This window comes from Aethalodelphis obliquidens, unplaced genomic scaffold (genome assembly GCF_003676395.1).
Source record: "Aethalodelphis obliquidens isolate GAN/ISIS:26980383/991018 unplaced genomic scaffold, ASM367639v1 scaffold46, whole genome shotgun sequence".
Taxonomy (NCBI): domain Eukaryota; kingdom Metazoa; phylum Chordata; class Mammalia; order Artiodactyla; family Delphinidae; genus Aethalodelphis; species Aethalodelphis obliquidens.
This window is the reverse complement of record NW_020837990.1, coordinates 11,735,233-11,753,953: the sequence shown is the minus strand read 5'-3', so window position 1 is coordinate 11,753,953 and position 18,721 is coordinate 11,735,233. Positions and strand designations below refer to the sequence as shown.

Here is an 18,721-nt window from a genome sequence, read left to right as displayed (position 1 = left end):
GCAAGGATGGTTCAATATCTGCAAATCAGTCAACGTAATACACCATATTAAAAAGCTGAAGAATCAAAATTATATAATCACCTCAATAGATACAGAAAAAACTTTGACAAACTTCAACATCTATTTATGATAAAATCTCTCCAGAAAGTGGGCATAGAGAGAACATATCTCAATATAATAAAGGCCTATATGACAAACCCACAGCTAACATCATGCTCAATGGTGAAAAGCTGAAAGCATTTCCTCTAAGATCAGGAACAAGTCAGGGATGCCCACTCTTGTCACTTTTATTCAACATAGTTGTGGAAGTCCTAGCCACAGCAATCAGAGAAGAAAAAGAAATAATCCAAATTGGAAAGGAAGAAGTAAAACTCACTGTTTGCTGATGACATCATACTATACATAGAAAACACTAAAGGCACCACCAAAAAACTGCTAGAGCTCATCAATGAATTTGGTAAAGTTGCAGGATACAAAATTAATATACAGAAGTCTGTTGCATTTCTATACACTAACAGTGAACTATCAGAGAAAATTTAAGAAAGCAATCCCATTCACAATAGCATCAAAAAGAATAAAATACCTGCAAATAAAATAGCTAAGGAGGTAAAAGACCTGTACTCAGAAAGCTATAAGATACTGATGAAAGAAACTGAAGACAACACAAACAGATGGAAAGATTTACCATGTTCAGGGACTGGAAGAATGAATATTGTTAGAATGACCATACTACCTAAGGCAATTTACAGACTCAGTGGCATCCCTATTAAAATACCACTGATGTTTATCAAAGAACAAGAAAAAATAATTCTAAAATTTGTATGGAAACACAAAAGACCCCAGATAGTCAAAATTATCTCAAAGAAAAACAGAGCTGGCAGCACCATGCTCCCAGCCTTCAGACTGCAGTACAATGCTACAGTAAGCAAAACAGTATGATACTAGCCCAAAATCAGACACATAGATCAATGGAACAGAATAGAGAGCCAAGAAGTAAACACCGACACTTTTGGTCAATTAATCTGACAAAGTAGGCAAGAATATACGATAGGAAAAGACAGTCTCTTCAATAAATGGTGCTGGGAAAACTGAACAGCTACATGTAAAAGAATGAAACTAGAATATTTTCTCACGCTATATACAAAAGTAAACTCAAAATGGATTAAAGACCTCAATGTAAACCTGGAAACCATAAAACTCTTGGAAGAAATCATAGGCAAACCCTCTTTGATGTAAATTGTAGCAATATTTTTTGGATGTCTCTTAAGGACGAAGGAAACAAAACCAAAATAACCATATGGGACCTAATTAAACTTAAAAGCTTTTGCACAGCAAGGGAAACCCTTGACAAAAGAAAAAAACAAGCTACTGAGTGGGAGAAAATATTTGCAAATGATATGACTAATATCCTTATCCAAAATATATAATATCCAAAACATCCAAATCCAAAACATATAAACAGCTCATATAACTCAACATCAAAGAAACCAACAATGCAACTAAAAAATGGGCAGAGGACCTGCATGGACATTTTCCTAAAGAAGACATACAGATGGCTAACAGGCACACAAAAAGATGCTCAGCATTGCTAATCATCAGAGAAATGCAAACCAAAACCACAATGAGATATCACCTCACACCTGTCAGAATGGCTATCATCAAAAAGACCACAAATAACAAATGTTGGTGAGGATGTGGAGAAAAGGGGACCCTAGTACACTGTTGGGGGGAATGTAAATTGGTGCAGCCACTATGGAAAATGGTATGGAGATTTCTCAAAAAACTGAAAATAGAATCTATCATATGATCCAGAAATCCAAACAAGATGAAAACATTAATTTGAAAAGATACATGCACCCCAGTGTTCATACTAGCATTATTTACAATTGCCAAGATATGGAAGCAACCTAAGTGTCCATCAACAGATGATTGGATAAAGAATCTGTTATATATATATATATATTTATATTTATATTTATATTCTATTGTGTGTATGTGCATCTATCTATCTACTATTACATATATATATGTAATAGAATAGAGTATTACTCAGCCATAAAAAGGGACGAAATTTTGCCATTTGCAACAATGTGGATAGACCTGAAGGTTATTATGCTTAGTGAAATAAATCATATGGAAAAATACATACAGAGTATGTTATCACTTATATATGGAATCTGAAATATAAAACAAATGAATGAATTTAACAAAACAGAAAAAGACTTATAGATTTAGAGAACAAACTAGTAGTTATCAGTGAGGAGAGGGAAGAGGGAGGGGCAAGATAGAGGTAGGGGATTAAGAGGTACAAAGTACCATGTATAAAATAAGTAAGCTGCAAGGATATATTGTACAACACAGGGAATGTAGCCAATATTTTATAATAACTTTAAATGGAATATAGTCTATAAAAATTGTGGATCACTGTGTTGTATACCTGAAACTAATGTAATATTGTAAATCAACTATACCTTAATTAAAAAAAGACAAATGTGGTACTGGCATAAGAATAGACATATAGATCAATGAAACAGAGTTGCAAGTCCAGAAATAAACACATACATTTATGATCAACTGATTTTTTTGGTCATTTAAGATAAATTCTATTACATGAAGATTAAACTTCTGTTATGAGGAGATTCATACAAGATTAAATGCCTTTTCCCAATGAATCTGAGTAAATGAATTTTACTGAATGTATCTTCTAGAGTGCTTTTGCTGCAGGTTGCTTCAAAAAAGAGTGAAATCATTTTGAATGTTAGAATTAAAACAATTTGCTAATTTATTGGTCCTATGACTCCTTTTATGTAATTAAGAATTCTTATGAAATAATATATTTATGTGCTTGGAAACACTCTCAAACTCCATTTTGTCTTGAACCTTATAACCTCTTCTACCCATCACACATTCTTTTTTTAAAAACTATTTTTAAAAATTGATGTATAGTTGACTTACAGTGTTACACTGGTTTCAAGTGTACAACATAGTGATTTGATATTTTTATACATTACAAAATGATCACCACATGGTTAACTGATTTTTGACAAGGGTGCAGGACAATTTGATGGGGGGAAACTAGTCTTTTCAACAAATGGTGCTGAGAAAACTGGGTATTCATATGCAAAAGAGTGAAATTGGACTCCTATGTCATATCATATAAAAAATTAACTCAAGGTGGATCAATGACCTAAATGCTATAAAACTCTTAGAAAAAAAACAGAGATGTAAATCTTTAAGACCATGGATTAAACAACAGTTTAATAGATATAACTTAAAGGGGTGGGATAGGGAGGGTGGGAGGAAGGCTGAAGAGGGAGGGGATATGGGGATATATGTATACATATAGCCGATTCACTTCATTATACAGCAGAAACTAACACAACACTGTAAAGCAATTATACTCCCATAAAGATGTAAAAACAAAACAAAACAAAACAAAACAGTTTAATAGATATAATGCCTAAAGCAAAGGCAGCCAAAGTAAAAATAGATAAGTTGGGCTTCATCAAAGCTGAAGTCTTTTGTTCTTCAAAGGACACTGTCAAAGTGAAAAGACAACCCAAATAATGGGAGGAAATATTTGCAAATCATATATCTGATAAGGGCCCAGTATCTGGAATATATAAAGAGCACTAACAATTCAACAACTAAAAGACAAATATCCCAATTTAAAAATGGGCAAAGGATTTGAATACTTTCTCCAAAGAAGATGTATAAATAGCCAATAAGTACATGAAAAGATGCTCAACATTATTAGTCATTAGGAAAATGCAAATCAAAACTACAAAGTGATACCACTGTGAAGAGATACCACTTCACAGCCATTAAGATGGCTATAATCAAAATGACAGATGATTACATGTGTTGGCAAGGATATGGAGAAATCAGAATTCTCATGCATTGCTGATTGGAATGTAAACGGATGCTGCCATTTTGGGAAAGAGTTTGGCTTTCCTTCAAAAAATTAAACATAGAGTTACTATTATATGACCTAGCAACTTCACTTCTAGGTATGTACTCAAGATAATTAAAAACATTGTCCACACAAAAACGTGTACATGGATGTTTATAGGAGCATTTTTTGTAATAGCCAACATGTGTGGAAACATCCAAATGTCCATCTACTCATGAATGAGTAAAAAAATGTGGCATATCCATACAATGGAATATTATTCAACTATAAAAAGGAATGAAGTACTGATAGATGCTACAGCATGGATAAACCTTGAAAACATTATGCTAAGTGAAAGAAGCCAGACACTAAAGGCATGTATCCTATGATTTCATTTATATGAAATATCCATAATACACAGATCCATAGAGATAGAAAGTGATTGCCAGGGACCTGGGCAACAAGGAGAATGGAAAGTGACTGCTACTTGGTTTGGGTTTTCTCTTTGAGGTGATGGAAATGTTCTGGAATTAGATCATGGTGACAGTCTCAAAATCTTGTGAATATACTAAAAACCACTGAATTGAATTTTATGGTATGTGAATTATACCTCAGTAAATTCTTTTATTTATATACTATTCTGTGAAGGCAAGGTGGGGTAGTAGAAAGAATGAGACAGAACTTTAGTATTAGATCCTGTTTAGAAACCTGGCTTTAGGAGAATTTTAATCTATCTGAGCTTTAGTCTCCACTGCTGAAAATTGAGGCATTAATACCAATCTTACATATTTTTATGTACATTAAATGAGAAATACATGTAAACTGTTTTGGGGGATGGGGTGGGTCTGACATATAGTAGGTGTATAACGCATGGTAATTTATTTCCTTCCTTCTTTCCTTCCTCTGCCCCTCCCTCCTTTCCTTCTTTCCTTTCTTCCTTCATACTGGATTAAGGCACTGGATCAGGAGAAAAAAAAAAATATAGGAGTCCTGCTATTATATGGAGACAATAGTCTAACCTTCCCTGTGAATTGGGGCAGAAGACTGGGGGGATGGGGGACAACTCAGAGGGGAAAACTCTGATTTAAGCAGAAGTCTTCCATTCATTCATTGCAATGTGGAGCTCAGCCCAAGAGAGGGTCTGTAGGAAGTCATCAACTTTGCCTCTAGGAAGGAGGGAGCTATTAGCTACAGGGATAGCTGTTGACAAAACAAAGTTGTTCTTTGATTCCAGCCAGAAATGACTTGATTTTTCTTCAGGACAGGGACCACAAGAAAACTAATTTTTGAAAAATGCACTCCTTTGGGCTTCCCTCTCCTTCACCCCTTTCTCTGAAATTTTGGACTCTATTTCCTGGAAATGCACACTTTGAAAAAACTCCATAGGTGATTCTAGAACAGTGCTTTTTAAAACTTTGCACCTGGTGCATTTTGCTAACATGCAGTTTCTGATTCGGTCGGTCTGGTGTGGGGCCTGAGGCCCCTCATTTCTAACAGTCTCCCAGGTAATGCCAAGATGCTGCTGATCCATGGACCACACCTTGAATAGCAAAGGTTTAGCAGCTCATCTGCATAAAACAGATTGAAGCTGAATGTTAGACTAATTGTTAAAGTTGAAAAAGCTGGGTTCTATGACTGTACCGTGCACCCCAAACTTTCCAGTCCGCCTAGAGCTTATCTGCTGAAACTCTTCATGCTGTAGAAAGTGTGGTGGGCACTTCAATACCTGGTTGCTTTCTCTGGGAAGGAGAGCTGTCAGAGAGGAGAGGGCAGCTGCTCTTCTAAGGTCAAAGTCTGAGAGGAGGTCCCCTGAAATTCACCAGAAGCAACCCCTGGCGACTGCAGGGATTATCAGCCTGAGGTGCTTCGGGTTTTTGATCCAGTGTCCTGGGTATGTCAAAGGTGTTTGGGATGCAACATGGGCATCATGGGGGAAAGAGCGCAGGCTTTAGAGTCAGAGAGGCCTCAGACCTCATCGTAACCTTGGATTGTACTTCACTTATGAATAAGAGAACTATCTGAGCCACAGTTCTCTTATGCATATAATGGAGAAAATAATACCAGCTTGACACAGCAGGACTGTGTCAAGCTTTAAGCGATAATGTGCCTGCCACAGTCAGTGCTCTGTAAGGAGTGGTTCTTAGCCACTGATGGCAGGTCACAGTGTAAATCTAAGAGGAAGGGCCACCAGGGAGAGGGTTGATCAACGTTCACTTGTCTTCATGGAATGAGAGAAATGAGAGTAAGATGGTGAGATTTTAAAAGAGAACACAGGCTTCCCTGGCGGTGCAGTGGTTGAGAGTCCGCCTGCCGATGCAGGGGACACGGGTTCGTGCCCCGGTCCGGGAAGATCCCACATGCCGCGGAGCAGCTGGGCCCGTGAGCCATGGCCGCTGAGCCTGCGCGTCCGGAGCCTGTGCTCCGCAACGGGAGAGGCCACAACAGTGAGAGGCCCGCGTACCGCAGAAAACAAAAACAAAAACAAAAATCACACAAAAAACACAAAAATTTATTTAATTTAAAGGTCTGCCTTTTATTCCGACATTACAGCTTTTTGACATTTTATTATTAAAATGTCCTTTTTCTTAAATGAAAATACCGTCCTCCTAGATTGTAGATAGTAGAACCCCCTCCCACTCATCTGTTTATTTTTAAAATGTCCTTATTTGGCAAAGTAAGAAATAAGCTGGCTTTATTTGGAAAGATTAGCACCCTATCTAGGTCCCTGAAATCCAAAGTCTGGAAACCAGGGTCTGTGAAGACTTTGCCTCATATCTTCCCCAAATGCCTTGTGGAAAGAAGCTGGGATTGCTGGCTTTTAAGTAGGGACTGGAAAGCTGTCTCAGGGTGAGTGTCAAAGAACTCTTCCTCATTGAGTGCGAGGTTGAAGCTTTTAATGGATTCCAACGTTAGAATCCACAGTCCCCCCAAACTGAAAATTGGTTTCATTCATTTTTGAGGGCACTTCGTGGTCTGGTTTGGTGTGTGAAGAAGTGAAATGAGACAAGAAGAGAAGTCCAGGCTCAATGCTCCCCAACCCCCAGCAGAAGAGGGACTCGAAACTGCATCCCAGGCAGAGGGAGGAGGAAGGTTTGGACACCCTTTTCATGTGGCCGGCCAGCATGCATTTGAAACCATGCCCCACGGCGTTAACAGAAACTGGTGACTAACAGAAATATTTGAGCTTATCTTACAGAACAGCAGGTAAGGGAATACTTGTTAAAACCCCCCTCCGCTTATAGCCTGCCCTCTCTGAGCAAAGCGTAAGCGCAAGCTCGCCTTAATTATTTTGTTGCCGATTGCATACCCTTGAAGTTTCACGTAGCCTAGGAATTTGGAGTCAACTCTTGTCCAGTTCGAGTCAGCTAAGACTAGTTGGGACCACTGACCCTAAAACTGAACCTGGGTAGAACACAGATTACCTCACCTTTTCCCTACTTCCAGTCCTCTTTCCTCACGCCTAAGACCACTCTGCTTCTTTATCCTGTAAATGTTTCAAGCCCCTCGCCTTTGGCGAGGCATATCTGAGAGTCCTTCTCCCATCTCCTCATTTGGCTGCCTCGTGAATAAACCTTTTCTTTGTTACAAACCTCAGCATTTCAGCATTTAGCTTGCTGCCCATTGTGCACATGCACCTGGTTTGGTGACTGGTTTCTCCCTGGAGAGGCAAGAGCTCTGCCTGAGAGGAGGTGCATTGCAAGGTGCTTGGAGAGAGTTTAGCAAGCCTTGGTCAATAACCTCTGGAAACAGTTGGCTCTCCCTTTAGTTCCTGTTAGCTAGACTTTGAAATTTCTTTGCAGGGTGAAGTATTTATCAAGACATTCACATTCTTGTTCGTACTGTTTAACTGGACAGCTCAATAGTGAGAAAACATAGGATGGTTTAATCAGTGGGGCGTGACTTAGGACTCCCTGGATGAGCCATGGATCTATGTGGTCGTCTGATGAGAAAGTGATGGAGACAGCTCTCCAGAGGTAAAGTCAAAGAAAGTTGCTACTTCTGGGAATTCCCTTACATCCAATTCTTTAAAAGTGTATTGATTTTCTAAAATCCTACCTTATTCATATAGGATTTCAGGTAGCTAACAGAAATATAAGATTTAAAAAAGAAGAAATTAAGGATCTAAGGGTAATAAGAGTAGAAAGAATAACACAGTAAGAGGAAGGTGGGGTTCGTTATTTTAGAGACGTTGGCTGACTGTTTCTCTGGGTTTGATACTGTTGTAGGCACTGAGGGAATGACAAACCCCTGCTCCAATGGAGTTTATGATGTGCTGATGTAATATACAACCCTATTGAAACACAGCCCTGAATCCAGCCCATACCTTTCCCTTTTCAATATCATTTCATTAGTTGAGTCACAGGAACATCCTTTAATTCATTTAATTCTGTTAGATGCTACTAACTTGTGCCATTAATTGTGAACTCTGATTGTTTTCCTTTTGTACTGAATTGATACGATGTAGCAACATTTTAAATATTATTACTGTATACTATAGCTTCTTATCTTTCCTAAAAACAAAACAAATAACAGTATCTACTCTCCTGATAACAAATAGGCTCTATTTTTAGCCTGTGTACAAATGCAGTTTTGTCACTTATGTAATTTGTTATTGATACAATATTTGTAGCACTGTTTCCTGAAACTTTGAGAAACATTGACTTAGGAAATTAAAGTCTTATTCTAACGTATCTTTCAGTTGAGAATTACCATTTCAAAGATGCTTTTTAACAAATAACATATAAGGGCTATTTAAAAAAAATTATTGGAGTATAGTTGATTTACAACGTTGTGTTAGTTTCAGTTATACATATATTCATTCTTTTTCAGATTCTTTTCCCATATAGGTTATTACAGAATATTGAATAGAATTCCCTGTGCTATACAGTAGTCCTTGTTAGTTATCTATTTTGTATGTCGTAGTATGTGTATGTTAATCCCAAGCTCCTAATTTATCCCTCCCCCCCAACTATAAGGGCTATTTTTAAATGATGATTGAAATTGAAACATAAAATCTAAAAATTCTAATGGAACATGTGGATCCTAAGAATACAATAGATGCCATTTGGAGATATACTGATTTATTTAAATTATTTATAATGTATTGATTATTAATGATAATATAATATTGCCATGTTTTAAGAACTGATACAAACATTATTACGGTTTTATTATTTGGCATAAAGAAAATTATGTGAAAGATATTCCTTTTATCATGAATAAAATTTTTAATGCTTACAATATATACTCTCAAGCCAAAGATTCTGATCTAGTTGGTATGCAGTGGGGCTCAGACATCAGCATTTTGAAAACTCTGCAGGTATTCTCAGGTGCTGCAAGGCATTTTGAAAGCTCTGCAGGTATTCTCAGGTGCAGCAAAGCATTCTGAAAACTCTTCAGGTATTCTCAGGTGCAGCCAGAGTTGAGGCCAGCTCTGTTGGATGGCATGGAGAAAGCAAAAGTAAATTGGTATGTATCATGCTCTGAAGGGCCTGGTGCCAAGCGAGGACAGGGAAAGGAGTGACTATTTTTAAGCCCTCCTGAGGCAGACCTTGCTTTGCATCTGTTTTATTTAATCTTCACAACAATCCCATGAGCTAGGAACCATCACTCCCATCTTACAGGAATTGAGACCCACTGATATTAAGTGAATTGAAGAGAAGCTAGTAAGTAAAGGAGCTGAGATTTAAAAACATTTATGTCTACTCCATCTTGTTACAAAAAAAATGATTTGGGGCTACAAGCTGGGATTTGAAATCAGGCCTTTCCTTTTTGGCCGTGGGTTCCCACCGGCTTGACATCCCACTACACAAGATTCTAGCAGCAGAAAGTGATTTGGTTCAGGCATAACAAGAACATTATCTTGATCTTCTGAAATTGGTGCTCTGGGGCTTTTATTTAGTAAGTACTTCTCAGGACCTCTATATTTATTAACTGAGTAATAAGAGTGCTGTTTTATTGTAGGTGGAAATAAGCTTTCTTGTGTTTTATGCTGAGAGAATAAGTGCATTTATCTTTATTTGTTTATTCTAGAGCAGTAGTTCCCACCTGGGGGTGACTTTGCCACCCACGGGGTACTTGGCAATGTCTGGAGGCATTTTTTGTTGCCACAACTTGTGAAGGGGGTGCTACTGGTGAGTAGTAGAGGCCAGGGGTGCTGCAAACATTCTACAACGCACAGGACAACCCTCATGACCACCAGTTATCCAGACCCAAGTGTCAGTAGTGCTGAGGTTGTGAAAACCTGCTCTAGAGGAAGGGAATTACCTGGTATGTGAAATATTAGTGACTTTTAATAACAACCAATAAATACCATTTATTAAACATCCGTGGTGTTTTGAACCCTTCAGTTGATCAGTCAGCATTTATGTTCTTGGTATCACGTCCAAAGGTCCATTAAGAATGGTTTTTGACCTCAGGAAGCGTACACTCCAATGGGAAACCAAGAAAGTTCTGAAAACTTGAGCAGCTGTCAGAAGCTACCAAAATCATAGTCCGTACAATGAACGGCAAGGAAGATGGTCCCTTCTATGTGAGTGGTTAAGAGCAGCATCTCTGAAGTTGGGAAGAAAGCTCTTTGTTTCATTCCTGATTCACCTTTTGCTATCCATGTGACCTCAGACCAATACGTTGAACTGCTCTAATAAGTCCTCCTCCATAAAATGAGGATAATGGTAGCACCCATATCATAAGGTTGTTGGGAGATTTTAATGAGATAATATTGATACATGTGGAGCACAATGCCTGGCACAGAGAGGCACTCAGTAAAGTCTTGCTTTCCTTGTTGTTATTATTATTGGAGAGAGTCCACTGAGGTGGGGCCTGGGAGCTGCCCACACTTCCTCCGGAGGAGGATGCCTCCTTGAGCGATGACAGGAGAATCAGGGCTGTGGGTGCTCCACTTGGGCTCTAGGACGCAACCTGTCCAGCTGGTAATGAGCTGTTCACTGCAGCCGCACTGGGGTGGCGCTGGGCTTGATTGGCTGGGGGAGGTGGGAAAGAGGATAGATAGCGAGTTCTCTTTTCCTGTGAAAGTTTGTAAACTGAAAACATTCACTGCAGTCTGCAGAGAAGAAGCAGTGTGGGGAGAGGTGTGTGAATGTCTCCATCTGTGAATGAAACATGATTTAGAGCCAAGGCTGCTCCAGACTTCTTCCCCAGGCAGGACATGAGCTCTCTAGAACTCTCTAGGGGAGGTGATAGGCTGGCTTGCCCCCAGACACTCAGGTGAGGACAAAGGGTGGGGTGTTCATGCCCTGGATACCTGCCAGCTTCTCTGCTAATGAGGTCATTCTGGCTCTTTGCCTTTGACATGGATTTTACCAGAGAAGGGCACCCCATCTTTATCCATTGTTGTCCACACCCTTACTGGCTTCCTGTTTTGTAAACATAGATATGTTTAGTTTTCTTTCACTGGTGTTATTCCAACCCCATGCCCTTGTACCTTCTTTGTCCAGAACAATCCTCCTCCAGGGCAGGGAGGGCCGTGTTTCGATGCATGCAGGTGTGGGCCCTTCAGCTACATCTAACGGTCCCCCTTGTTGCCTGCTGTCTCAGAATGTTCCCTTCATTCTGTGGGGTCCTGGACTTGAGCTTTTCTTGGCTTATTTCAGCCTCTGCCACTTGACTCCTTTTGGTGGCCGCCTTCTGTTTCAGGTCGTATGGGAAGGCTGCTGGAGGGTGGGTGGGAGAAGGATGGGAACCTCCCTCAAGAGAGGCTGAGGGACATGGCAGCTCTTGTTCACACAGGTCCACATTTATTTATCTTGTAATACCCTTTGGATATTCCCTGTCTTGATCTACACTAGGAACTTCCTGGAGGCTTGTGCCCGAGAGAGGGGTAAGCGCAGGACTCAGAAGGTGGCTGTGAAGCACAGTCTTGAGTGTCTGTGGGGACACTGGCTGCCTCAGGCCTAGCATCTAGATTTACCTACTGGGCAGCTCAGGCCTGGCACTGCTGGCAGCTTATCACATCAGGGCTCTGCTGAGAATCAGCAATGCCAGGGCCTTAGGACTCTATGCTGCTGCCCCCAGAATCTAGCTCACCTTCATTTCCCTAGATCGCTCCACATATACCATCACCCCTAGGCTGGTACCCTGACATGTCATTCTCATCTCCTCCACACTTAGCTTATGTTTTCCAGGTTGTGCTTAAAAGAGCACAGGCCTTAGCGTTGGTTTCAAGTTGCTGCTCTCCCACCTACTAGTGTGTGACTTGCTGTCTGAGGCTGCGTATTTTTGTTTGTCTCTGATTCATAGCCCTGCTGTGACAGTCAATCCAGTAATTGTTATTTGAGCGCCTAGTACGTGTCAGGCACTCTGCTCAGCCCGGGGGTGGTGGGGGCAGTGGGCAATCACCCAGCAAAGACCAGCACCCAGCACCCAATCCCTGATTCTGCATTTCGTTTAGTGTTGGGAGGTAGGTCCATAAGCAGGTAGCTTCAAAGTAATGGGTAAATGCTAAGACAGAGGTAAGCACAGGATGCTTTAGGAGTACAAATGAAGGGCAAGAATGAGTTTTGGAGTAAACAGTGGATAAGTTGTTTTGAAAGATGGGGGGAGATGACCCAGACAAGTGGGAGAGGTGGGGGGAGGTTTTCCTGAATGAGAGAAGTGTGGAGGATGAAGCAGTGTGCTATGAGCAGAGAATTACTACGACATAATGTTCAGTACCAGGATTGATGGGGCTGACGCTGGAGACTGAATAGAGGCCAAGTAATGGGAGGCCTTGTAGGTCATGCCAAGAATTTAAAACTCTATCCTATAGGCAATGGGTTTTAAAGCAAGTGAGTGACATGGCCAGATCTTGGTCTGGATCACACACTTCAGTGATTATGTGGGGAACAGATGTGAAAGTGAAAAATCTGGAATTAGGAGTCCAGTTAGGAGGCTGTCTTAATAGTCCGGGTGAGCGGTGATGAATCACCACACAATTCATCAGCAGCAGGTGCAGGGCATAGAGGGGAGGGGATAGATTTTAAAAATCAGGGCAATAAAGAGAGCAGATCTTAGAGGCAGATTGCTGAGGAGAGGGTGGGGTTAAGGATGACCGGAAGGGTGGATGATGGTGCCGTTGACTAAGATGGGGAACACAGGAGGATCAGGTTTGGGGTAAGAGTGGAGAGGATGAGTTCAGCTCAAGACAGATCTAGTTTGAGGTGCCTGTGAAATGTCCTGGTGGAGATGCCTAGCACAGAGTTGTATACACGAATCTGATGTTCAGGAAGGAAATCCAGGCTGGGATATAGACTTGTGAGTTACCTGAATATAGGTGATAGTGAAAACTTCAACATTGAATGCTATTGTCCAAGAACACCGTGTGGAATGTGAAGAGTAGTAGTTTAAGGGCTGATTGACAGGGAACCCCAATGATTAAGTGGTGGGTGGAGGGGGATTCCAAAGTGGAGACACACACTTGTGTAGAAAGGATGGCGTTACAGTCATGAGGGAGTAGACAGTTTTAAGAAAGAGAAAGTGAATAATAGAGTCAAGTGCATCAATAAGAAAAGTATAGAAAGCTCTCCACTGGATTTGGCAATAGGAAGGTATTGATGATTTTTGACTGAGGAGTGGTGACTAGGGGATCAGAGACTGCAGTGGATTGAATTGGGGAGGGAAGGAAGTGGGGAGAGCAGTATAGATTTTAATAAAGGAGGAAGAAGGGAGATAAGGTGGGGCTGGGAGACCCAAGTGAAAGAAGGTTTTTGTTTGTTTTTAAAATGTTGCAATACTTGAATGTATTTATAGGATAAGAGGCAGGAAAACACTAGAGAAGGAGAGGTTGAAAGATAAGAAGTGAATACAACCACATCACACCCTCCTAATACTTGTAACGTGAAACCCCAGACAAGCAGCCTGCCTTCTGCAAGTTAAGCTGTATGCCTTCGCTCATCACCCAGCAGCAACAGAGTCCACGAGTCTATGTGTCTCAGTCTGCAGCAGCTCAAATCCCAGCTTTCTTTATGGACCCAAGTCATTATTCAACACTGAACATGCACGATTGGCTCCACCATCCTTGGCTCAGCAATGAGGCTTCCAACAAGGTCTTTCTCAGCCAAACTCAGTCCAGCAGATTCCAATCCCTATTTATGCACCACCGCAAGGACAGCATCCAGCCCTACTGGGTGCTAGACCTGCTGTTTCCCAGGCTCAGACATTATTTAGTTCTTCACTTCAACTGTATGTATCTCAGCCAGGCTTTATTCAAAGCAGTCTATCCCTGCTGTCTATGGTCCTTTCTGGTACTGCCATCCACAACTTTCCAGCTGTCCAACTCCGGAGACCTGCCAGGGCACAATTGGGTCTTGGCTTTCAACAAACTTCAAATATGCAGCCTATTCCTGTATTGTATGAACATCAGCTGGGTCAGGCATCAGGACTAGAAGGTTCCCAACTGACTGATACACATCTTCTCCAGGCTAGAGTGGATCTCACCCAGGCTTCAAATCTTTATTCTGGACAACTACAACAGCCTGGTCAGACAAATTTTTATAACACTGCCCAGTCACCGAGGGCTCTCCAGCAGGTTGCAGTACCTTTACCAGCATTCCAGCTTTTCTTGCCTAATTTTGGGTCTACGGGACAGCCTTTAACTGCTCTGCTTCAGACTCTTTAGCCCCCATTACAGCATCCCACCCCACAAGTGCAGGCACAGAGCATGAGTCGTCCTGCGCAAATAAGCCAGCCTTTCAGAGGATTAGTTCCTGCTGGAACTCAGCACAGCGTGATCACAACTGCAGTAAAAAAATGTCTGAAATGGAACTAAAAGCCTTAGGAAGTGGCACTGATATAAAACCAGGCATGCCTCCAATCAGCAGTAGAAGCACCATACCAACCTCTAGTCCCTTCCGGGCTGCTTCCACAAGTCTGCACAGCCAGTCCAGCAAAACAAACAGCATTGTCTATGAGAAGCCGTTCCGGTCAGCCCCTGCCACTGTGAGAATGACACAACCATTTCCTACACAGTTGGCACCCCAGAAGAGAGCTGTGAGAACAGGACTCAGCCACAAGACGCTTGGTCCTAGGTGTTGGCAGAGAGCAGAGGTTTTTCAGTCCATGCAGTGGTTCTTCGCTGAACAGCAACAGAGCAAACAGATAGGAGGCAAAGTCCAGAAAGTGGACAGTGGTTACAGTAAACCTCCTGAAACACTGACTGACCCTCCTGGTCAGGAAAAAGCTGAAGAAAAGCCACCCCCTGCACCCACCATAGCCACCAAACCTGTTAGAACTGGACCAGTTAAACCTCAGGCAATCAAAATGGAAGAAATAAAGGCTCAAAAATGTGGTTTATTGCAACGGTTGGGGGAGGGGACAGGGAAAGAGGGAGAATGAAGTCAGATAATGCCAGCAGCCAAGGGTAAAATGGTCTGGGACAATATCCTGCCCAGAGCTTGGAGGTGCACAAGGGACGTAGGAGCAATTTACAGTGACACACAGCTGCTGCCCCAGGAAAACGAGGCTTTGCCAGCTCGCCCCTACTATGTAACATGCACTCTGGATGGCCATGCATCTTCAACCAGAATTTATGTATGAATATGTGCACACATTCCTTGAGTGCATATAATTTAGAACTAAAATCCTTATGGTTAGATGACACACCAGAAATACGAGAGAAATGACACCACAGAGGAATAGCTCAGCCTGAACAATGTGGTCTCAGCTAAGACATCAGATGTGGTTTCTTTGCTCCCTGTGTTCTTTGGATATGGCGGTAGCATTTGTAGGCTTGGTGGTGAAAACATAAGATAACTGGTAGAGAGGAGCCTTCTTTTTTATTATGACAACTTGCTATTTTTGTAACATGGTGATTGAATTGAACACAATCAAAGTTCAGCAACTGATCTCCCCCTCTTCCTGGATGAGGGAAATATTAATGTCAGCATCCTTGAACATATCCAAGTGGGCAGTGTTTGGCCACTGCCTCTGTTTGAAATGATGCTGGGTTTTGGTTGTGGCCCGAAGCTTTGAAGTTCTACCTGGCATGTCCTTTCTTCCATGGAGCTCTTCCCATTCAGATCTGACAGATTTGGTCAAATACTTGTTGAGTCTTGCTTGCCTCTCCTCGGTCATCTTTGTATGAATCCAGTGGTTGTTTTTTGTTTGTTTTTTTAAATGGGTTTTAACTGATGTTCATGAAGATCAGTGAGCACCTAGAACAGTGCCACTAAAGAAAGGAAATCCTATCCAAGAAGGTGCATTTCTGTGCCAGAGCTGTGTCATAACCAACCTTTGGGCCCTCTGCTGGAAAAGTAGAATCAAGTCTCAAATAATGCCTTTTAAATTATATCCTCCGGTATTAAAGATGTAGGACAGTACTGTATCCTACCCCTGGGAATTACCTTGTACCTGCTTTATGATGTGTAGTAGTGACTGTGCTTTATCAGAGCTGTTTTCAATGAGGCTATTCTAGACTGTTTTCTTTTCAGATGACGATTGAGAAGCCAATAAAAAAGATAGTGCCAGGTACCACAACAGTAACAGAACTTTGCTGTTTTCTGGGGTTTTGTTTTTTATCTTTTTTTTTTTAATGGATGTCTCTGTATGACTGCAGAACCTGGAAAAGCTGTCGCTGCTGTCAACGCATAACATATGCTATTGGTCTATCTCCCTCTCTTCATATATATTCTCATTGTTATATACATAAAATTTGAATTTTTAGAAACATTAGTGGTGCTCTCAACTTTGGAAAAAGTACCCCAGTTGTACCATGTTTGGTTGGCATGAAATTAACAAGCATTTGGTCTAAACACATCAAACATTTTTTTCCATTTGTACAGGGGTAACACACTATATTAAATATGTAAGGTCTTATCTACATGGGTTTGATTACAGAAACTAATAAAGTATACTCTAAATAAAAAAAAAGAGAGGCTTCCCTGGTGGCGCAGTGGTTGAGAATCTGCCTGCCAATGCAGGGGACACGGGTTCGGGCCCTGGTCTGGGAAGATCCCACATGCCGCAGTGGGCCAGTGAGCCACAACTACTGAGCCTGCACGTCTGGAGCTTGTGCTCCGCATCAAGAGAGGCTGCGACAGTGAGAGGCCCGCACACCGTGACGAAGAGTGGCCCCCGCTTGCCTCAACTAGAGAAAGCCTGTGCACAGAAACGAAGACCCAACATAGCCAAAAATAAATAAATAAAAATTAAAAAAAAAAAAAAAGAAAGATAAGGAGTGACAACTGATGCAAACAGGTTCCAAAGGTGGAGAACACAGAGGTAGGGACTGGCCTGGGGTAGGAAGAAGGACACTCACTCTGGTGAAGAAGGAGAAGAAGGAGTGAAGATGGGTAAGTGTATAGGTGGGGGCTGGAAAGTTAGAGAGACTCTCATCTTAGGGCTTCAGTTTTCTCACTAAGATAGGAAGAGTTGTCTGCTGAGATGGAGGGCTTGGGGCTGGGTGGGTGGGTGGGGTCTTGAAGAGGGCTGTGGAGGTTGGAGCGGTTCCTGAGGAGAATGGGAGAGGTGGCCGACAAAGCCCAAGGAAGATCCTTGGTCTGAAGCGCTCAGCACACAGTTGAGTTTGGAGCCCCTGGTGCCATGATAGAACTGTGTGCTTTTCTTCAACCGAAGAGGAGGGTTGAGGCGGATGATGGGATGCATTGGGTTCTCTCAGAAGAAGGAGATAGAAGGTAGATGCTTTCAGGTCAACTGTGTGGTCTAGACTGGGGGACAGAACATGAAGGACTCGGGCCAGGAGCCTTAGGCTGAGGAACAGGTGTAGAGGGAGTGAGCGCAGGAGACTTACTGTTGGGTGCTGGGCTACTGGAGTTTGAGATTTCTGATGCGGGACAATTCTGACAAGGTTCCTGGATTTGGGGGAGTGTGAAGGAAATGAAACCAAGCCCACTGGGCTGAGGAGGTCTGTGAGCTGTGACTCAGTGCTGGACGAGCCAGGCTTCCCAGAAAGATGGCGGGTGTGGAAGAGTGAGAAGGGCTGTCGGTCTTCAGTGTGAGGTTGGTGGTCGATGGTCACGAGGAACGTTGGAGGCTCATACAACCTCGTGGCAGAGGCTTTTGCAGGAAGGGGAAGAGTGAAGGTTTGGAAGTGGGGGGTGAAGAGGAGAGCACCCCCCTTCTTGACCGTGGGTCCGGTGGGGAGTGGGGATGTTGAGCCATCTCCATGAAGGGCTTCAGGGAAGTGGTCAGACTGGGATCTGTCAGTTAGTACGTTGTCCAAGGAGGGGAGGGACTGAAATCTGAGCTCTGATCACATTTTGGGTCCTCAGAAGCTGGACTGCCTAGGGGGGCGCTTTTAATCAACGTGACCTTCTAACCAGAGGGGCCACCTTCTTCTAATTTACCAAAGGCACCATAGGCTAGTGGTGGCCTTGGGGAGTGGTGTCCTGAGCAGACAGCTGGGTTTCATCTAAGATCACAGGGTGTAGGAAATGGGTCAGAGATGTAGGGGCGTTTACCAGTTAGCGGGGGCTTCAAGTGGCCCAGAGGGAAGGTTGGTGAGAGACCGAAACAGAGAGGTGGGGGTGGGGAGGGAGGAGCAGCCCTGAAGCGTCCTGTGGAGTAGGGGTAACCGGAGGGGCTTTCACTGGGACGGTGACCGGGGATGGCAGGGCTCTGAGGCATTAACAGACTGGCTGATTCCAAGGGTCCAAAGGGAAGCCACTAGCCTCCCAGGGCCAGTCTGGAGCTCCAGAAGGATCCCATTTGGATAGACTACTGTGGTCCTTGGACATCTACATCAGTGTCAGTACGCCTATTAAAAATGCATGTTCCTGGACCCCACCCCAGATCTAAGGGTGTGACACCTCCATGTGCCATTATGCTCGGCTCCAATGTGATTCTTAAGCACCCCAAAGTCTGAGAACCCCTGAC

General features: G+C 42.4%; 1 pseudogene; it reads left to right on the top strand.

Annotated features, from left to right (window-relative positions):
* The first annotated feature begins 12,662 nt into the window (after positions 1 to 12,662).
* LOC113606966 (protein PRRC2C pseudogene) lies at positions 12,663 to 16,816 on the top strand (annotated as a pseudogene).
* The last annotated feature ends 1,905 nt before the right edge of the window (positions 16,817 to 18,721 follow it).